This window comes from Lissotriton vulgaris, chromosome 8, assembly GCF_964263255.1.
Source record: "Lissotriton vulgaris chromosome 8, aLisVul1.2, whole genome shotgun sequence".
NCBI classification, from domain to species: Eukaryota; Metazoa; Chordata; class Amphibia; order Caudata; family Salamandridae; genus Lissotriton; species Lissotriton vulgaris.
The window spans coordinates 941663663-941687151 of record NC_141696.1 but is presented as its reverse complement, the minus strand read 5'-3'; positions in this window follow the sequence as shown (position 1 = coordinate 941687151).

Here is a 23489-nt window from a genome sequence, read left to right as displayed (position 1 = left end):
TCAGGCATTGAGACAAGCAGTGGTGCAGTGAAATGTGCACAATGTATGCGGTCCCTTAACCGCTTGCAAACTACTCAGCCAGTCCTGCAAAAGTCCAGGTAATAGTCATGCTTGTCTGGAATCATACCGTGAGTCTGTGTCCCCTCCTACAATCATCCTGACAGTAGCATGTCCTTATTTAATCTCTCTGCTGAAACATAAGTGTTTAGAAACTTGTCTTGTTGTCAACTACCAGCACTCTAGGAACCCAGCCACTGCCTATGCACTTGCAGAATGACTCAGGCATTGAGACAAGCAGTGGTACAGTGAAATGTGCATAATGTATGGGGTCCCTTAACGCCTTGCAGACTACTGAGTCACTCCTGCAAAAGTCCAGGTAGTAGTCATGCATCTCTGGAATCTCACTGTGAGTCTGTGTCCACTCATACAATCATCCCGACAGAAGCATGTTCTTATCTAATCACTATGCTGAAACATTAGTACTTATAAACTTATCGTGCTGTCAACTACTAGCACTCTAGGAACCCAGTCACTGTCTATGCACTTGCAGAATGACTCAGGCATTGAGACAAGCAGTGGTGCAGTGAAATGTGCACAATGTATGCGGTCCCTTAACCGCTTGCAAACTACTCAGCCAGTCCTGCAAAAGTCCAGGTAATAGTCATGCTTGTCTGGAATCATGCCGTGAGTCTGTGTCCCCCTCCTACAATCATCCTGACAGTAGCATGTCCTTATTTAATCTCTCTGCTGAAACATAAGTGTTTAGAAACGTATCTTGTTGTCAACTACTAGCACTCTAGGAACACAGTCACTGTCTATGCAGTTGCAGAATGGCTAAGGCATTGAGACAAGCAGTGGCACATTCAAATGTGCACAATGTATGCAGTCCCTTAACCCCTTGCAGACTACTGAGTCAGTCCTGCAAAAGTCCAGGTAATAGTCATGCTTGTCTGGAATCACACTGTGAGTCTGTCTCCACTCCTACAATCATCCCGACAGAAGCATGTTCTTATCTAATCACACTGCTGAAACATAAGCGCTTATAAACTTATCGTGATGTCAACTACCAGCACTCTAGGAACCCAGTCACTGTCTATGCACTTGAAGAATGACTCAGGCATTGAGACAAGCAGTGGTAAAGTAAAATGTGCGTAATGTATGAGGTCCCTTAACCCCTTGCAGACTACTGAGTCAGTCCTGCAAAAGTCCAGGTAATAGTCATGCTTGTATGTAATCACACTGTGAGTCTGTGTTCACTCCTACAATCATCCAGACAAAAACATGTCCTTATCCAATCACTCTCCTGAAACACAAGTGCTTATGAACTTATCCTGCTGTCAACTATTAGCACTCTAGGAACCCAGTCACTGTCTATGCACTTGCAGAATGACTCAGGCATTGAGACAAGCAGTGGTAAGTCAAATGTGCACAATATATGCGGTCCCTTAACCCCTTGCAGACTACTGAGTCAGTCCTGCAAAAGTCCAGGTAATAGTCATGCTTGTCTGGAATCACACTGTGAGTCTGTGTTCACTCCTCCAATCATCCTGACAGAAGCATGTTCTTATCTAATCACTCTGCTGAAACATAAGCGCTCATAAACGTATTGTGCTGTCAACTACTAGCACTCTAGGAACCTAGTCACTGTCTATGTACTTGCAGAATGACTTAGGCATTGAGACAAAGCCGTGGTACAGTGAAATGTGCACAATGTATGCAGTCCCTTAACCCCTTGAAGACTACTGAGTCAGTCCTGCAAAAGTCCAGGTAATATTCATGCTTGTCTGGAATCACACTGTGAGTCTGTGTCCACTCCAACAATTATCCCGACAGAAGCATGTTCTTATCCAATTACTCTTCTGAAACATAAGCACTTATAAACTTATCGTGCTGTCGACTACTAGCACTCTAGGAACCCAGTCACTATCTATGCACTTGCAGAATGACTCAGGCATTGAGACAAGCAGTGGTACAGTGAAATGTGCACAATCTATGCGGTCCCTTAACCCCTTGCAGACTACTGAGTCAGTCTTGCAAAAGTCAAGGTAATAGTCATGCTTGTCTGGAATCACACTGTGAGTCTGTGTCCACTCCTACAATCATCTTGACAGAAGAATGTCCTTATCTAATCATTCTGCTGAAAATAAGCGCTTATAAACGTATCCTGCTGTCAACTACTAGCACTTTAGGTACCCAGTAACTGTCTATGCACTTGCTTTGAGACAATACCTAAGCCCTTATAAATTAACTTAGCACTCTGTTTGCAGCACTGTCATTATTCTAGTTACTAGTGATGTTCTTATAGAATGACCAACACAAGTACATGTAGAATATTCTGTGCACAATCCCTACAAACCTCTAGGCAGATACATACTATTGGTACACACCACTAAATACTGAAGTAGTACTCATGCAGCCTAGGATACCTCCTGTCAGTCTCATGCATTTCATCAGTCAGCCATCCAGCACTATGTTCTTATTAAATCAATCTGTCAATACCTAAGCAATTATGGGGCAGCTTTAAAAGCCCCCTGCGCCACCAGTACATCACTTTTTGTAACGTAGTGATTGCGCTGGGGGCTCCTCCATATGTACAAGGAGATGGAAAGCCACCCTGTGTGGCTTTTCCTCTCCTTGAAAATACGACCCTTTTAAACGCAGCACTTTGCGTTGAAGTGGTGTTCCGTAGGTGTTGCTGTGTCTGTTCCCACACAACACCCATGGAATAACACATCTCAAGATTTCCAAGAAAATATAAATCTGTAGATACGTGTGAATGGCGTGCCACCCTAGAGGTGGTGTAGTGAGGCATAACAAGGAGAAATGTTTTAATTTCTCCTTGTGTTTTCCTCTTTCAATGCATGCTGCATTCCACAGCACACAATGAAGTAGGAAAGGGCCTATAATGATTGTTTTTGTGCCAGAAGTAGTCCCTTCCTGCACAAAAACAATCTCCCCACGACATAGATATCCTTGCACCATGGTGCAAGGGTGCCTGCATCACTGCATGGCTGCAGTTTTTGTGCTAGTGCAGAGGGAGCACAGAATTATGACATATTCATGTAAATATGTCACATCCCTGTGCTTCAGAAGTGCTGCAGTGCGGTGCAGCTAATGGGCTTGCAGTGATTCGCTGCAGCGCTTCCTCATAGATCTGCCCCTATAAATTCACCATACAGTGCTACACATACATTCAACCAAACTTTCAGACATTACCATGCAATTATAGTTCTTTTTTTAAACCAGATAAGGCAGTTCTGAACTTTTTTTTTCTACTGAGTTTTTTCTATTTTTTTGTAGTTTTTTAACAATTTTGTACTTTTTTTGGTGTTTTTTAAATATTGAACAAAAAAGGAACTAAGTAAACAGTTAGCTTTTGGAATTCAACATCATTCAAAAAACCAAAAAATAAATGTGCATTTGGGTGACTGTTCACCATAACAGATGATTGTTTTGCACTTAGTGCAGTGCTGCTGCAGAAAAGTTAATTCTGGGCGAATGTCTGCTGGTGGTGCTGAAGTGGACGCTCTGGAGGTGCTAGCAATGCCTGGTGGTGAATTTTTTGTTGCACGCCTCATTTCTTCTCATGTCAGATTCTTTGTGTGAATGGTCCGCAGATGTTTATACATACTAGCTGTTCCACAGCAGTATTCACTGCCTCGCGACAGGACCCTGCCACACAGCAAGTTTATGACTTTTCTTGCGTTGACTTTTTTTTCTCTGGCAGGAAAGGTGAAATATTTACAAACCACGGATTCAGGCCTCTCGTTAGGTGGATATTCCTCCAAGATATCTTCATCTAAAGAATGATGATGAGCTTTTGAACCAAAATACCATTTCTCCAATACAATTTTTAAAAAACACCCAATACATTCCAAAACCAGCTCAGGAAGAAGAAGAGATGTTGCTCATAAACTGCTCCAAACAGAATAATTAAAATGGTTGGGGTCCTTTAATAGTTACAGTTGAAAATGTTATGAACCAATCAAATCTTTTCTTTTTTAGGTCACATGGGATCCGCGCACCGGTCACTCACGAAGCGGACACCCGACGCGACTTCATGAAAATATGTTTAAAAATAATACAAGTTTATTACAAGTAGAAATATATTATTTTTATGAATTTCTTACATACTCTTTTGCCCTAATATGTACATTAAAGACACCTACATATCATTTTAGAACATCCAAAATTTCACGGGAGTCGCACACCCAGCGCGCCCCAGCAAGTATATGACATCATGTGGGGCCCGCCACTGCCCAAGCGTCGTGCACCGTAATACGCTTGTGTTGACAATGCATGCTAGCAGGAGTCATGGACCGGTCACATACCCGTCACGCATACCACATAACATTGTACTTATATGACGTAACTGAAAAAAATGACGCACTTGTTGCTCACCATACGCGGATCCTTCACAACTTTTCCAAAATGGCAGCTAGAATACGCAGACCCGCTGTGGTAGGTACGCTTTGGGTGCGCAACTCCCCCCAAAAAATTGTTTGTTTTTCTAACAGAAAATTATATAAATATATAAAAAAGAAAAAAAAATAACAAATATTTCAGTTTTACATTTATTTAAAACAAGTTTTTGCAATTTTCAGTAAAACATATAATGTTGTTTAATAAATAAAATATTTATAAATAAATCCGTACAAAAAAATAGATATAACTACTATTGCACTTAAAAATTAGCATTTAAATAACCTTTGAAATTCACTGGAAAACCATAGGTTTCAGAAACGTTATAGTTAAAAATGAGCATTTAAAAAACCTTTGAAATTCACTGAAAAAAACCATACATTTCAGAGATGTTATAGTTAGCTGGACATTTCACTCGTACAAAACCATAGAAATTCCTCCGTTTTAGTTAGTTGTGCTAACTATAACTCGCGTGCCTGCAATGCACTGCTGATGATGTCACATATTACTTCATGCATACCTATTTTTTGTACTGAATTTCTACAGTTTTTTCATTGTTTATTTATAAATATTTTATTTATTAGACAAAAAAAATTCAGAAAATTGCAACATTTTTTTAAATAAATGTAAAACTGAAATATTTTTAATTATTTTGTTTTTTGTATTTTAATATATTTATATAATTTTCAATGTTTTTTTCTGTGAATTTCAAAGGTTTTTTAAATGCTAATTCCTATCTATAACGTCTCTGAAACATGTTTTTTTCAGTGAATAGATAAATAGATAGATAGATAGATAGATAGATAGATAGATAGATAGATAGATAGATAGATAGATAGATAGATAGATAGATAGACAGACAGACAGACAGACAGACAGACAGACAGACAGACAGACAGACAGACAGATAGATAGATAGATAGATAGATAGATAGATAGATAGATAGATAGATAGATAGATAGATAGATAGATAGATAGATAGATAGATAGATAGATAGATAGATAGATAGATAGATAGATAGATAGATAGATAGATAGATAGACTGATATATAGATTCACAAGAAAAGCAAAGGTTAGTGCTAAGTTATAATTCGGAAAACGTTATTCATGTTTTTGTACAAACTCAACTTAAACTACACAAACATTAGAAATTCTAAAGGTATAATTATCTCCTACATTTACGCAACACCTATGTATACACTTGGGGGCATATTTATGAGAGGCTTGCACCAAGTGGCGCATGCATGACACAAACCTCGAAAACAAATAATAAGCAAATTGCAGGACTTAGAATGGCTTCATGAATCTGGAGTAATGCAACACAGCACAAATGAGCAGCATTGCCTTGCTCTGTTCAAGGAGGTATTCCATGGGCATTATGATGGGTGTTCCCTCGCAAATCCCATGTATTTTGAAGCATTCCCGGATTTACCAAACCTGGTACACCTAGGAGTGTGCCAAAAAGATATGCCAATGTGAAAAACGTCTTTATTTTGCCTTGTTTTTTCCTCATAGAAAGATGAAAACACCTTTATGGATTGTTCCTTCCTGCACAAAAGCAATCCTGCCCACAATGCAGGCCCCCTTGTCCATGGTGCAAAGGTGCCTGCATTGGTGCTAGGCTGCTGAAACTGTGCCAGCCCAGGGGGAAAGGACACAGATGCGCTGTATTACTCAAATTCTGCCCTTTCCTTCTGGCGCTGAAAGGTGACGTCTGCACAGCACTTCATCAGAATCTCATAAATATGTCTTCAAGTTATTTTTTATTTGTGACAAACCCAACTTAAGCTACACAGAACTAAGAAATGTAAAAGTTATGTGTTAAATTTATCAACAATGCACCACTTTTAAATTACTCTAGGTCATCCTTATAACTCACATATATACTTACGCACTCGCTTTAAATTGACATCAATCGCACATCTCTGTACACAGCCTTGTCACCTCACTCGCCACACTACATTAACTATAACTCGCCACTGTACTATGCACTGTGTTCTGACAAATAATGTAATTTCAGATGTCAAGTGTTTTAATAAATGCAGTGATATTACATGCTATAACATATGTAATATCCATGGGTATAGCTAGTAAATGGAGAAGGGGCAAAATCCATATCTCTGGTCACCCTAACTATAACTACCGAGCAGCTATCCGTGCTCTGTAATATACATATTGTAGGTACATATATCTGGAGCAAGATATAGAAAACTATACTTCCTTATCTATTGATTGTTAAGATTTCATATCTACTGTTCCGATACGTGTGCCATTGATATTCTGGTTTCCATATTCAGGTGACACCATGGGGCGATTCCGATTTGGTGAATCAATCTGTACGACCGAATCGAATCCGTAGCCCTTTCCGTACGACTCGTACAATTCTGTCCAAATTGTGTAGTACGATTCAGTTGAAAAATATACAACCGAATCGTTGCGCACCATACGAAAAGTAAGGGAAAATCCATACGATAAGGACCCTCACAGTGAACCGTACGAATCGTAAACATGCTGTACGACCCGACAAGTACGATCCGGACCGGGGAATGAGAACGCGATTCGTACGGAAAACCTCACGTATGAGCAATTCGTACGGAGAGCCAAATAATCACATACACACCGTACCCCTGCAATCATGGGGTGTGTACACACCGTACCCCAATAATGTATGGGGTGTGTACGCACTGTACCCCTGCAATCATGGGGTGTATACGCACCATTCCCCAATAATGCATGGCGTGTGTATGGACCATACCCCTGCAATCATGGGGTGTGTACGCACAGTACCCCTGCAGTCACAGGGTGTACTCGCATACACGGGGGTCCGTTTCGGATGCGGTTCGAGTCAAAATCTGCTTTTCTGTACGTTTTGAGCTCCCGTAGATAAAGAGTTGTACCGACTGTTGATGAGATGAATCGTACTTGCTGGGTCAGAAAATGCTGCTTCAATCCGTACGGACATCGTGTACTGCGTGTTCCGGGTACGATTCGTACGTATTTTTAAGTCGTATGGTCTTTCGTACAATTCGTACGGAGATCTGCTTTGGGTCCGATTCATACTTCATCATACGTACGGGGACGTTTACAGGTACGATTTGTATGGAAAATATGCTCCATACGGCTATTTGTAAAGGAATTTTACCGAATCCGAATCAGCCCACATGTGATTCTATGTGAAGGAATACATGCATGTGTTTGAGGTACATATTAAAACACACTCAATTAACTTTTCACAATCCAACATAAATCATACAAATTAGACAGGATTTTAAAGTAGAAGCGTGTACAGTTATAAAGTAGGCTGACTTTCAACTATGTGCATTTTCTAACCTGTTATAAAGTTTATCAAGTTTTTTTATTTACAAAATTAGCTCTACCTCAGTTCAGAGCCTTACCTCCCATGCCTCGTATCTCAGGTGGTGAATTTCCAGCCACCACATACAAAATGTTTTGCTGCAGGATGTTATACCTGGGACATTTTGCATCAGGAATTCATCATAACTGGAAGGCTCGAAACAATAAACCTAACCTTAAATAAAAATAGGAAACTTTATATGGTTTGTAAAGTGTGGAGTTTACTCATTCTGACCAACTTTTTGTGAGTGAAGTTTTAATTCAATTCACCACTAATTCAAAACAACTTACAGAGAGCTTGGAAAATATTCATCTAGAACATTTTGAGAAATTAGTGGCAAATGTGGTTTAAACATTTTAGGGCTGCAAGAAAGGTGAAAACTAAACAGAACGTAAATGTTATTTTACAGGTGAATTTGGGAAAGACTCACAATGATTTTCACTATAGGTTTATGGCAAAAGATGGATAGTTAATTACATTTGATCAAAAGCACCAGTCAAGCTGCATGTACTTGAAGCAGGCTCTGACATTGGTATACATCCCTCATAGCTACAGGCAGGTTGTGCAAAAGATGTTGTAAATAAGGAGACCCTTATTAGACATCAACCAGCAAGGCAGGTAGGCACGGTAAAGGATAGGTGATTGTGTAAGCCCGGCATGGATCCATTTGAGGCCTGTGGCCTTGCTGAGGACACTAGTTCCATCATCAGCAAGAGGTGCTTGGAGAAGGGCAGGCAGCACTCTGAGTGGTGGTTTCACAGTTTTCATCTGGGATCCTGATCTGTGGTAACCGCTCTTTCATGCTGCTTGCTCTATACCTCCCTTTTGAATGCTAGAGTCCTCCATTTCCTAAATTATGGACATATTTTACCCTTTCGCATGCAGTAGACTCCTTGCATAGAATCCTCAAGGTGGCACCCATTATGTGCGTAACATTGCTTCGGTGAGCATGCAGTTGTCTGAGTGGTGAATGTAGAACACTTGAAAGCGAGCCATGTGTGCTAGAGATGGAAAATATTTACTTGCAGAAGGACTGTTTGGCATTTTTACAGGTGCACATAAAAGACAAGCCTCTTGTTATGAAACAGTTAAGAAACTGACATATTTAAATGTATACTAGAGTACCAAATCACCTCCTTAATAGATCTTGGACTTCTCAAGACATAGGTTGAACTTTCCATTCACCTTACAGAAAAAGTAGACATGGCTGGTATGCATTCAAAGAAAAAGCACATATCACCAAATCATATAGTAACAAATAATAAGGTGAAATGTGGTTCCCTCATATCCATACTTAGGAATCTTGCTTGATGATATAGTTACTTGGTGTGAGAAGTTGGCCTGGTATATAATGCTCACTAGTTCTAGTGATCACTTTGTACCATGCCAAGCAACCCTTATGATGATCGGTTGTAAGTCAACCTTATAGACCAGTTATCCTAGTGGTAACGTGGACAAAGCAGTCTTAGGCTAAACTCTGAAAGGCATGTGAAGCCAGCTATATTACCACACACAACCCCCTTGAATACCGGATGAAAGGACTCCACACAGTCAACCTCTGGCTACCTAAAGCTGGAGGCTGGGTCCCTTTGGTTGGCTTACTGGGGGGACAGTTCAGGTTTGGGCCCTTAGGGTCCCAGGTTTGGCTGTGCCCAACAATATCCATCTGGGGGAGGTCCCTAACTACTTTTAAGGGGGATCCCCTAGGAGTTTTTAAATTTTTCACCTCTTTGAACTCACTAGGGCTACTAGTTTTGGTGTCCCAAATCTGTTGATGGGGGTGCGTTATTTGACAGGGGGCCCTTTGGGTCTCACTGTCCTCTGCAGCCCTGGGCTGAGTAAGGCAAGGTAGAGAGGGGCAGGTTACCTTCTCTAGACTGGGTCCCACCTGAGAAGGGTCCACTGCCCTCAGAGGCTCTGTCAGGCCAGGCCTAACAACCTCTGGGACAGTTCCTTCATCAGGGGTAAGATCAGTTCCCTGAGGAGGCTGATCCTTTCCTAAAGTCTGGTGGGAGGGAGATTTCTCTTCCTCCTCAATGCTCTCAGTTTGGGTGGAGTGAACCATCATTTCAGGCTTCACTACCCATGTATCAGTTTGAGTTTGGGCTGTGGCCATCACAGCCCCACCAACCTTTTCAGGAGGAGACTCAGTTTGGGTATGGGCTGTTACCATCACAGCCCTGCTACTCTTTTCAGGAGGGAAGTTAGCTAAAGATGGGGCTGAGATTTGCTCAGCCCTACCAACCTTTTCAGGAAGGACATCTTGGATTGGGGTTGTAACCATCACAGCCCCACTAACCTTTCCATGGAGATTTGCCATTTTAGAATGGGTTTCTTGTTCAACCTCAGCCCAGGCTGAGATTTCCAAATCATTACCCAGTAGGCAATCTACAGGCAAGTTTGCTGACACTGCCACTCTCTTTGGGCCAGTGACACCTCCCCAGCTAAGATTGACTACTGCCATGGGATGATTGGTTTCTATGCCATCAATGTTTGTCACCTGATATTTGGCATCAGGTAAAAATTGCCTTGAGGGGACTAGACATTCAGCCACCATGGTGATGCTAGCCCCTGTGTCTCTGAAGGCCTCAACTTTCAAGCCATTGATGAGGGGCTCCTGTCTATACTTGCTCAAAGTGTTTGGGCAAGCAGTGAAATTGGCAAACCCCATGCCAGTCTCATAGACAAGAGTATCTGAGGTAGGGGACCTGGTTAGGCCAGAATCCACCTGAGATCCAAAAGTAAACCCACCCAGATCCCTGCGTGTGCTCCCACTTCCTGGGGGATTACTGCTGACAGTAACAGGAGGTGTTGGAGCTGGCTTTGGAGGTATATTCTCTTTATTGCCATTCTTGGGACAACAGCTGTCTGTTTTGTAATGCCCAACCTGTTTACAGGTATGACAATAAGGCTTTTTCTGGGTTGAAGAAGTGTCTTGGGACCCACCCCCATTCTTGGAGTTTTAGGGCCCTGGGGAAGTCTTTTCCTTACTTTTATCCCTACTCTTCTCTTGAGGTTTGGTAGTCTCTTTCTTTTGGTCACCACCCTGGTTCCTAGGCCTGATCCTGGTTCTGACCCATTTGTCTGCCCTCCTACCCAATTCTTGTGGGGAGGTCAGATCGGAGTCAACCAGGTGCTGATGTAGAAGCTGATTTTGACAATTACTTAAGATTTGCTCTCTCAAAATCAAATTATACAATCCTGTATAGTCAGTAACCTTACTTCCCAGCAACCAGCCCTCCAGAGCCTTAGTGGCACATTCAACAAATTCAGACCAGTCCCGAGTCTGTGTCTTCTGGGAGTCTCTGAACATTAACCTGTACTGTTCAGTGGTTAAGCCTAACCCATCAATCAGAGCACTCTTCAGGACCATGTAGTTTCTAGAATCCCCATCACTAACTGTGAGGAGTCTGTCTCAATCAATCAATCAATCAACGACATTTATAGAGCGCACTACCTACCCATAGGGTCTCAAGGCGCTTGGGGGGGGGGGTGCCGTTACTGCTCGAACAGCCAGGTCTTGAGCTTCTTCCTGAAGGAGAGGTGGTCTTGGGTCAGGCGCAGGTCGGCCGGGAGGGAGTTCCAGGTCTTGGCGGCCAGGTAGGAGAAGGACCTTCCTCCTGTAGTGGCTCTACGGATGCGTGGGACGGCGGCGAGGGCGTGGCTGGCAGATCGGAGGTGGCGTTTGGGAGCGTAGAAGTTGATTCGGTTGTTGAGGTAGCTCGGGCCTTGATCGTGTAGGGCTTTGTGTGCGTGGGTGAGGAGCCGGAAGGTGATTCTTTTGTTGACGGGGAGCCAGTGCAGGTCTCTCAGGTGTCCGGAGATGTGGCTGTTCCGTGGGATGTGGAGGATGAGTCTGGCTGAGGCGTTCTGGATCCGCTGGAGTCTCTTCTGGATCTTGGCGGTGGTTCCGGCGTAGAGTGCGTTGCCGTAGTCCAGTCGGCTGGTGACGAGGGCCTGGGTGACGGTCTTCCTGGTCTCCGTGGGGATCCACCAGAAGATCTTCCAAAGCATGCGCAGGTTGTTGAAGCACGACGAGGAGACGGCGTTGACTTGCCTGGTCATGGAGAGGGAGGAATCCAGGATGAAGCCCAGGTTGCGTGTGTGGTTCGTCGGTTTGGGTGCGGTGCCCAGGGCGGGGGGCCACCAGGAGTCGTCCCAGGCGGAGGGCGAGGAGCCCAGGATGAGGACCTCCGTCTTGTCTGAGTTCAGTTTCAGGCGGCTCGTCGTCATCCATTCGGCTACCTCTTTCATCCCTTCGTGCAGGTTGGCTCTGGCGGCGGCGGGGTCGTTGGTCAGGGAGAGGATCAGCTGGGTGTCGTCGGCCTAGGAGATTATGTTGAGGTTGTGTTGGCGTGCGATGGCCGCGAGGGGGCTCATGTAGACGTTGAAGAGTGTAGGGCTCAGCAAGGATCCTTGAGGGATGCTGCAGATGACTTCGGTGGCCTCTGACTTGTACGGTGGTAGGCGGACTCTCTGTGTTCTTCCGTCGAGGAAGGAGACAATCCATTCCAGTGCCTTCTCCTGGATTCCGACGTTGCTGAGGCGCTGCACTAGGGTGCGGTGGCAGACCGTGTCGAAAGCCGCGGAGAGGTCTAGGAGGATGAGGGCCGCTGTTTCTCCGTTGTCCATCAGGGCTCGGATGTCGTCGGTGGCGGCGATGAGGACGGTCTCGGTGCTGTGCGTTGGCGCGGAATCCGGACTGCGATGGGTCGAGGGATCCATTCGTCTCGAGGAAGGCGGCCAGCTGTTTGTTGACGGTCGTCTCGATGACTTTGGCTGGAAACGGGAGTAGAGAGATGGGGCGGTAATTCTTGAGTTCGGTGGGGTCTGCTGTAGGTTTCTTGAGTAGAGCGCTGAGTTCGGCGTGCTTCCAGCTCTCGGGGAAGGTGGCGGTGTCGAATGAGGTGTTGATAATGTCCCGCAGGTGGGGTGCGATGACAGCGTCGGCTTTGTTGAAGACATGGTGAGGGCAGGGGTCGGTCGGAGATCCGGAGTGGACGGAGTTCATCATGCGGACGGTGTCTTCGGTGTTGACCGGAGTCCAGGCGCGGAGGGTGGGGGTGGGCGGCGTTGCTGCGGTCGTGGCGTGCGTCGGTTGAGTGCTGAAGCTGTTGTGTATGTCCGCGATCTTGTTGTGGAAGTAGGAGGCGAGGGAGTTGCAGAGGTCTTGCGATGGGGTGATGTCGTTGTTTCCGGCGTTGGGGTTGGAGAGCTCTTTCACGATGTTGAAGAGTTCCTTGCAGTTGTGTGCGTTGTTGTCCAGTCGGTTCTTGAAAGCCGTTTTCTTGGCGGTGCGGATCAGTTGGTGGTGTTTCCGGGTGGCGAGCTTGAGGGTGGTCCTGTTGTCCGTTGTGGGTTCCTTTCTCCAGGCTTTCTCGAGGGCTCGGCAGTTCTTCTTGGAGCTCTTGAGTTCGTCGGTGAACCAGGGGGCTCTCTTACTGCCGGGTCTGCTGGGCGGGATCCTCAGAGGGGCGAGTTCGTCTGCGCATTTGCTGATCCACTTCGAGAGGTTGTCGGCGGCCTGGCTGGGGTTCGCTGAGCTGGCCGGAGGGTGCTGGCTCAGGGAAGTGGCGAGCTGGTCGGCTGTGATCTTGTTCCAGCTTCTTCGGGCAACCTGTTGCTGGTGGTGGTGGATCGTCGTTCTTCTGAAGGTGAAGTGGATGCATCTGTGGTCTGTCCAGTGGAGTTCTGTGGCGTGGCTGAAGGCGATGTCTTTGCTGGATGAGAAGATGGCGTCAAGTGTGTGTCCGGCGAGGTGGGTGGGGGTGGACACCAGCTGCTTGAGTCCAAGGTTGGCGAGGTTGTCGAACAGGGTGCTGGTGTTGCAGTCGTTGTTGTTCTCCAGGTGGAAGTTGAAGTCCCCCAGGAGGATGTAGTCAGCGGAGGGGAGGGCATGCGGGCTGACGAAGTTGGCGATGTCCTCGCTGAATTGAGTGCGTGGTCCCGGAGGTCGGTAGATCAGGGTGCCTCTGAGGGTGGTCTTTGGGTCGGTGTGGATCTGGAAATGCAGGTGTTCGGCGGAGGGAGGGGTGTTGTCGGTGCTGGTCGTGATGCGGATGGTGTTCCTGTGGATGATGGCGATGCCTCCTCCCACCTGGTTGGCGTTGCGGTCCCTCCGGGTGATCTTGTAGCCTTCTGGGATGGCGATGGCGATGTCGGGCGCTGAGGAGGCGTTCATCCAGGTCTCCGTGATGAAGGCAACGTCAGGGGCTGTGGCGTCTAGGAGGTTCCAGAGTTCGATGGCGTGTCTATGGACGGAGCGGGTGTTGAGCAGGATGCACTTGAGGTGGTTGCTGCTGGTGTTCGGCTTGGCAGGTGCTGGTGTTGGGCAGGTCCGGATGCAGGTGAACTTGCAGGTGTTGCAGCTGAAGGGTCCGTGGACGCGTCGTGGGGTGGCTCGGTAGCATCCCGGGACTCGGCCGGTGTTGAGTGCGATGAGGGTGGCGGCGGTGTACGTCAGGCGGGTCGGTCGGGGTCCTTGTGGGCCAGGGGTCCTGGCACTGGGCGCGGTCCAGGCGCGGACGGGCGTAGACGGGCTTACCTTTGGCGTGCCTTCGGCGCACAATCGGCGCACCCGCTGCGCGTGACCGCTGCGCGTTCGCACGGTCGCCATATATGGCGAAGTGCGCGGGTGGGCGGAGCAGCTGGGAGGCGGGAGCGGGGAGGGTACAGAAGGAAAAAAGGGGCGGGGTCAGCGGTGGTGGCGGGAAGCGGGGAGCGGGGAGGGAAGACGGAGGGTGGCTACTGGCAGAGAAAAACAGGCAATACAGAGGGAAAAAACAACAATCAGAACAATAAAAACAATTCTAAACAGCAAATACACCAGGGGCACAGGGGGAGAAGCGCCGAGCACGGACCACGCCGCTCGAAGGAGGGGGCGTGGTCACGAGGCGGCAGTCGGGCAGCGAGGCAGATTAGAAGGGGAGGCACACGCAGCAGCTGGTGGCCGTGCGGCGCAGGGGTGTCCTTTAACTAGGTCACACTCACCTGCGTCGCACGGTCGCCATATATGGCCAAGTGCGCGGGTGGGCGGAGCAGCTGGGAGGCGGGAGCGGGGAGGGTACAGAAGGAAAAAAGGGGCGGGGTCAGCGGTGGTGGCGGGAAGCGGGGAGCAGGGAGGGAAGACGGAGGGCGGCTACTGGCAGAGAAAAACAGGCAATACAGAGGGAAAAAACAACAATCAGAACAATAAAAACAATTCTAAACAGCAAATACACCAGGGGCACAGGGGGAGAAGCGCCGAGCACGGACCACGCCGCTCGAAGGAGGGGGCGTGGTCACGAGGCGGCAGTCGGGCAGCGAGGCAGATTAGAAAGGGAGGCACACGCAGCAGCTGGTGGCCGTGCGGCGCGGGGGTGTCCTAGAACTAGGTCACTACCTCGGCCCCTACCTTCAAAGGAGAGCCACTAGATTGCTGCCCACTGCTCCTGAGGTATCTGCTGTACCTTGCAGGCTCTCTCAAGTGCAGTCATCCATTTGTGGATATCATCCCCAGCTTTGTAGGGGGGCACAATCTTATTCAGGTTTCTGGTATCAAAAGACCTGTCTTTATCCTTAGGGATAGTGCTGCCACCAGTGGATCCTAATCCACTCTTTCTAGGCTGTCTTGCTCTAGCAAGCTGCTCTTGGGCCAGGGCAACCTCTAATTCTCGTCTCTGGATCCTAAGTTCAGCCTCTCTCATTTTGGCCTCATGCTCCCTTCTCTGAGGGCTAGTCATCTCCCTTCTGGGGTGACCATGAGAGCCTCTAGAAGCCTGGGAGGTATTGCAGTCACCTGAGTGATTCCTCCTCCTCCTACGGTCCTGTTTAAGTCCACTTGGGTGTCTGGGCAAGGTCAGCCTTGCTTCAGTCCCAAATATACTTAAGTTAGCCTGGTTAAGCCTACCGACTAGCACCTGGCTATTTCTACCATCATCAGAATCACTGATCCCCCCTTCTGTCTCTTCTTCCTCTTCCTCCTCTGGATCTACCTGAGGAGCTCCAGTGATTTGGACATCCTCATCTACCAGGACTATAGGGACAGGGGCATCAGCATTGTCATCCTCAGAAGGAGAGCCTCCTTCAGCATTCCCTGTGGGGTCTGCTTTAGAGGTCTTTAGAGTCTCAGACTGATCCAAGATCTCTCTAAAGTGGTCTGTAGTAGGGGAAGGCCCTGTCTTCAGACCCCTTAAGGCACAAAGCTGCCTTAGTTCCTTAAAGGAAAAGATAGCAAATTTGGATGGTGCCCTTGGAGGGTCACTCTTAACAGGAGTAAGTCCACTGGACCCCTCTGCTCCAGACATTGCTCTAGAGTGGTGGATGTGTCGCAATCTACCTACACTGGTGTTTACCTACTAAACCTATCTAGTAGTTGTAGTCAGGGTGTGCTACTCCTTATCCTCTACAACAACTAAGTTCAGTAGAACTTATGTATACTAGTCTTGTTTTATATGTACCTAACAGGTACCTGTATGATCTTTCAAATGATAATCTCAAAGATTGTAATGGTAAAACAACAGCAAGCTCAGATCCCACAGCTGCCACCAATGTGAGAAGTTGGCCTGGTATATAATGCTCACTAGTTCTAGTGATCACTTTGTACCATGCCAAGCAACCCTTATGATGATCGGTTGTAAGTCAACCTTATAGACCAGTTATCCTAGTGGTAACGTGGACAAAGCAGTCTTAGGCTAAACTCTGAAAGGCATGTGAAGCCAGCTGTATTACCACACACAACCCCCTTGAATACCAGATGAAAGGACTCCACACAGATATATATTGAAAATATATATATATATTTATTAACTACAAATGTCCCCTGAACTCTTTATGAGCACAGAAGCACAAGCGTCAAAACAAAACACAGTTTAAAATACACAAAAGTTGCACAATATGGATGAGCCATAGGGGCCACCTAAACCATATACTAAGAAAGTGGTATAAGAGATACCAATCGATAGGGAAACAGGCCTAGGGCCTTGGGAATCACTGGAGCTGTTCGGGACTAGCAGTGACTAAGTCGGGAAAGGCCTGCGGGACTCGGGTGCAGTGTTTAAAGTGCACGCACTCACCAATACAAAGTCTATGGTGCGTAAAAGTTAGAAAGTTAGAAAGTTAGGAACCTTCCGAGTGACCTAGAAAGCTGAAACTTGATACACAGGCCCTAGAGGTGTGTACCAGTGTGAGAACACCGGCGTTGCTGAGTTACCTCACCCACAGGACGAGGGTGCATAGGGTCAAAGTAGTGTTGCGTTTCGTCACGCTGGTCGATGGTGCTTGGAGCTGAAGATGCTGCAGGCGGCTCGATGTGAAGAGTTCCGTTGGATACAAGGATGGATCTGAAGATATGAAGACCTGAAAGCAGAGGGGACAATGTTCAAAGTCACTAGCCAGTGACTACCGTGGAACCAGATTGGAACCAGGCGATGTCGGGTGCAAACAGGCGTTGAGGTGTAGCTTCTCTCTGCAGCCACGTGGACACCGGGGATCGAGGACGTCCAGGAGTCGGTCACGAGATGTCCCACGCAGGCTTCTCGCTGTTGGCGGTGTCGGCAACTTGATTGAAGCAAACAGGCCTTGGCTAATGCAAGCCACGCAGGAGTCAAAAAAGGCTTGTTACTCGGACCAGCAAGGTCAGAGCGGGTGCTCTTTTTTACAGGAGCGAGGGCAAGTCTGGAGCAACCAGACCCGCAGTGTAGTCCTTCGGTTTCGTCGCCAAGATGGCCGGCATGGCGCGTCGAGTGGCACAATGCAAAAGGGCCCCACGCAGATCGGGGAGATGCTGGGGGACTGATCTTCGGTGCAAGGGCTGCTCGGTGGTGCGGGTTCTCAGTCCCCAAAGTACACCTTCGAGGGTGCCTCTGATGCTGTGCAGTCAGCTCTTCGGGTGTCTTCCAAGATGTCCGGTCCCACGTCTCTCAGTGCCTCCACGGGTCCCTTCTTTGCAGGGACTGTGGATCGGGCTGTGAGATGTCTGGGAGTCTGGGTCTTGTCAGGCTCTGGGCTCGGGCTCCAGCGGGAGGCGGCGGCAAAGCAGACGTCGATTCGCTGGTTGGTACCTGTATTCACAGGGTGGCCACTCCTAGGCCACAAGGGAGATGCTCTTCAGTCTTCTGTGCAGCAGAATGTCGAAGTCCAGTCGTCTTCTTAGTTTCAAGTTGATTCAGGATGATCTGAGGTGCTCTGGCACTGCTCCCACTCTTATTCCCAATCTGAGGGGTGGATCACCTGCTAGGTCCCTCCTCTGGGTGGGACCAGGAAGGGGGGCGGTTACACCCCCTTTCCTTTGTCCAGCTCCTCGCCAGGCCTGGGTCTGGAAAGTCCCAGGACCTGTTTGGACTGGATTATGCACGGGGACACCTTGTGTGCCCCGGGCATGTCTTAATCTATTCAGCCCTGTCCTACCCAATACACAACATCCTGTCTGGGGTGGTGCTCGCACCTCCCAAGGCAGGAAACCCTTTGTCCAAGCCTTCCTCGCTGGAAGGACTCCCAGCAGCAGGAGGTCAGACTTGTGTCTGTGGTGGCAGCATCCATTTTGTGATGCTGAGGCTCTGGTTATCTTTAACCGGGGTTAAGGCTATGCACATGTCGTGTCCCTCTAGAAGGGTGGAATGCTATCCCCGTTGACAGAACTGTCGAGGGGATAGTATTCCAAATCGTATGACACCTTACTCGACATGTTTTGATAAAGCCAAACCAAAGTTAGCATATAACCGCGAGGATTATAATGCACTTAAGAGTATATGGTATGGCAATATCCTGGAACAGCTAAGGGAGTGGTTCCCGACAGCTGCAGACAGGCTCAGCTCATGCTAGAGCACCACCTCACATATTTCCAAGCACTCTGCCTCCAGGATTGAAGAGACCTTCCATAGAAGGTTAGATATAGGGAGACTATATCTAAGTAAGAGGTGATTACACCAACTTACCCCAGCTGAGTGATCAGCCAGTTGTGTCAAATATGGAGGCCAGGCCAGGGGTGGCACAATACATGCTGCAGCCCCTGGTAGGCCTTGGAAACACCTATACCCTGGGTACCTAGGGTACACTGTTACAGGGGCCAATAACGTGAACCAGTTCCAATTATGTATGCACCTACGGTACATGGAGTCCATTTTAAGGAGAGAGCAATCAGCCTGGGGCCCTGAATAGCAGGATCCCAGGCCAACTATGTCAAAAACCAGCTAAACACCAGGCAAAATGTTTGGGGGTCACCATAGTCAGATGTCCACCTTCCTACACTTGGGTCCTCTGAATGTAATTAGAGCTTTGGCCCTTGCAAGAAGCATGGAGGTGGATCTCAGTTTTGGGTCTAGACTGGGTAGAAAACCCATTAGAGACTTTAAGACAATTTATAAAGCAAAATGTTGTTCAAATGCTATTCAAGAGGCATGCCTATGGGGAGTTATTGAACATCCTGGATTACTGATGGTTGAGAATGGCTTTAAAAGACTTCTGGACATCTCAAAAACTACTAATATTTATATCTGACAATCAGAAGTGGGGTTCTGCTATATAAGCAATCATGTTAAGGTACAACCACTTTTATTATGGCTGAAGATATGGAGCAAAAACAAAACTTCTTTCAATCAGACAGTTTTAGCTGAATGCCTCAAACATGAGCGAGGACTAAAAGTCCCCTGGGTATCATATATTCATACTACTTGTAATAGCCTCAACTTACCTGATATCTTTGAAAGTCTGACGATTATTTTGCAAGCTTTTCACACCATTTAAGGCAAAGTTGATGACTAAATGTACAAATGACAGACTGCATACTGTCTCTGAGAAGCGTACTGTATAAACCCATGATTTAATTTGCACTAGCTCTGGTATTGGGCCTTACTTATTTTGAATCTCTAAAGACCACCGCAGATTCCTGCTGACCAGATTAAGGTTGAACATTGAATATATCCTAGTGGCCTACTCTGTGCAGGGCACATATTTAAAAACAGACCTGTTTGTCCATGAAATGGCTATTCTGCACAAGTATGTTGCACTCTATTCTATTCTGTGAATTCTGTCTATACTGAGGAAGCTGCTCAAAATACCTTTCTAAAAACAAGCTAAGTTCAGGCAATGCAGGGCTGCTATGGTATTTCTGCAATCACTGTCAATACAAAGGTTATGCATTTCAATTGCCACTTTTATATAGTGTGCCATATTCTTAAGATCAGACAATGTATTATGACTCTATGTCCTGTACTGTTGAGAAATCTCTTCACACAGCAAATTCTTATTTTGCATACTCCTTGTGAAAGCTGAGAGTGACTCCTGCACAATGAAAACCCTACGTTGCATCATCCCATATCATGGATACCAACAAAAAACGTAGCTCCAGTCTTGCAATCATTCCACTGGCCCACCTATAGCAAGAAGGGCAATGTTATAGGCAGATTACATTGTTCACAGAGCCTCCAAGGAACAGGACTGCTATAACAAAAAGCTATGATTGAGCAATACAAACAAATCAGGTCACTGTGCTTCAGGATTGCACCACTTATCTTCATAACATCTTACCATAAGACATCCGTTAGAGTCACTCTTTCTCAGTACAAGCTGCCAAGCTCTGGAACTCAATACGGGTCAGCATTCCATTTATCCAGGAGCATACACACTTCAGAAGACAGTTGGAAACATGGCTATTTCCAAGACAACTACACTACGAAACATCCCCTCAACAGAACCTGAAAAGACAGTCATACCCTTAGGCTCTTTAACTTAAAATTCACAGATTGGAAGCAACTCAACCAGTGAACACATTTTGAAAAGAAGGTAAGTTAAGGAGGTCTGGCCTATTACATAAATATTTAAGTTTATACATAACATTTCTAGACCACACTAGTAATATTACCATAACACTCAGCAGCCAGCAGCCAACTGTAACTTACACATCTTACATTCAATTAAGGCATATCTGCTACAAGGGTTGTCCATCTCAAGTATAGTGTAGCTAATAAACCAGCTATGACTAAATGAATAGGCATGAAATACCTGAAGTGATCTGTAATACGTTGTGGGGCTATAAGAAGGCTTCAATTTAGTCCATGACTGCAGGTCCCAAATATCTATATGCTATGACTGCTTCTTTACATCTCATAATGACATTCAGATATGAGATTATAGTAACAATGCACATGTCAACAGATCTCTCCACTTCTGTCTCCTTCCCACAATGCCAGCTCTGGCCCAGAACTATACACTCAAGGCCGATTTACTAATAGTTGTGTTGGGATAGCATCATTGTGCACTTATGTAGAACAGCCTTAAACCAAAAATCATTTGTGGCATTTACTAAGCCATGCAAAACCACTCATTAACTTGTGCTGGGAAGGCGTTCAATGGGTGGAGTATGGGAGTTCCCATGCATCTATCCATGGATTGTGGTGCATCCCCAGATTTACTAAAGCCAGTAAACCTGGGAATGCGTCAAAATGCTACACCTTCCTCAGTGAGGCATACCAATGAGAAATATCTTTATTTCTCCTTGTTACTTCCTCTTTCTATGTGTGCTGCATTCTGTGGCTGTACAAAAGGGGGTGGTGATGGACGGAGTATTTGAATCAATCAAACACTCTCACTCAGTCAAAAGATCTGGGTTTAATCCATCACCGTTCTTTAGCCCACTCTGCCACCCCAGTTCAGACATGGCTATATGCAAATCAGTCTGACCCTGTGCCTCATGGGAACAGTCCAGCCCGAACTGCCAAGCCATGTCTTCCCTGGACCGGAAACAAGCTTCTGAGGACCGGTTTCTGGCATTCCAGCCGTCTTCAGCCCGGCTTGCTTGAATCCAGTGGCAAAGTGAGCAAGGGACTCACGTCTGAGCATACCCTGCCACACTTATGGCGGCCAAAAGCGGTACAAAAGGGGGTGGTGACGGACGGAGCATCTGAATCAATCAAACACTCAAACCCAGTCAAAAGATCTCGGTTTAATCCATCACCGTTCTTTAGCCCACTCTGCCACCCCAGTTCAGACATGGCTATATGCAAATCAGTCTGATCCTGGTCCTCATGGGAACATTCCAGCCCGAACTGCCAAACCATGTCTTCCCTGGACCGGAAACAAGCTTCCGAGGACCGGTTTCTGGCATTCCAGCTGTCTTCAGCCCGGCTTGCTTGAATCCAGTGGCAAAGTGAGCAAGGGACTCACGTCTGAGCATTCCCTGCCACACTTATGGCGGCCAAAAGTGGTACAAAAGGGGGTGGTGATGGACGGAGCATCTGAATCAATCAAACACTCACACCCAGTCAAAAGATCTGGGTTTAATCCATCACCGTTCTTTAGCCCACTCTGCCACCCCAGTTCAGACATGGCTATATGCAAATCAGTCTGACCCTGTGCCTCATGGGAACAGTCCAGCCCGAACTGCCAAGCCATGTCTTCCCTGGACCGGAAACAAGCTTCCGAGGACCGGTTTCTGGCATTCCAGCCGTCTTCAGCCCGGCTTGCTTGAAACCAGTGGCAATGTGAGCAAGGGACTCACGTCTGAGCATACCCTGCCACACTTATGGCGGCCAAAAGAGGTACAAAAGGGGGTGGTGATGGACGGAGCATCTGAATCAATCAAACACTCAAACCCAGTCAAAAGATCTGGGTTTAATCCATCACCGTTCTTTAGCCCACTCTGCCACCCCAGTTCAGACATGGCTATATGCAAATCAGGCTGTCCCTGTGCCTCATGGAAACAGACCAGCCCGAACTGCCAAGCCATGTCTTCCCTGGACCGGAAACAGGCTTCCAAGGACCGGTTTCTGGCATTCCAGCCATCTTCAGACTGACTTGCTTGAATCCAGTGGCAAAGTGGGCAAGGGACTCACGTCTGAGCATACCCTGCCACACTTATGGCGGCCAAAAGCGGTACAAAAGGGGGTGGTGATGTACGGAGCCGGAAACAAGCTTCCATTGATGTTGCACCGTCTTAAGGAACAGATGCCTCGCCTCCTTCGTGACTTCACCTCCCAGAAACAGTAAGGAACAGACGCCTAAAGTCGCCTGCGCCATAGTGATGGACAGAGGGTTTACCTCCCCTGGGGTTGTAAGGAACTGACGCCGCTCGGTGCCAACGAAGCATCACCTCCCTGATGCCGTGCTCCATCTTTGCTTTCATCATTTCCAATGTACTGTTCTTTGTGGGCCCGACGTTGCGTACTTCGTGGTCGGCACCGTACTTTGGGATTTTCATCTGGCCAGACATCGTTTTAACGGCAGGTGGAGTTTTTTGTTGCTGCAAGCTTTATTAGAGTGAATAACCTATTTTTCAGGATATCGTGATAACTGTATTGTGGATTTGTGTTGTTTGGTCTTGTTTTGGTTTAGATAAAGATTACTTATTTTTCTAAACTGGTGTCGTATCCATTTGAAGTATTTTCACTGTATCACTGTATGCTTTACACACTGCCTCTAAGATTAGCCTGTCTGCTCATGTCAAGCTACCAAGTGAGTGAGTAGGGTTTGTTTTAGGAGTGTAGCCCCCTTACCCTGACTAAAAGCAAGGGCATCTCTTCGGACAAAGTTACCTACCTCTGCCAACTAGAGACCCCCAATGGGAAGTTAAGTTTCTAAGATGTTATAAATAAACTCCCATTCTATCCTATGGGACCGATAGCTTTTCAATAGTGCACAATGAAATTGTCAGTATTTCACTATCAGGACATGTCACACACATCAGGACATATTCTAACTTTTAATATACACTCCACCCTGCCCACAGGGCCTACCTT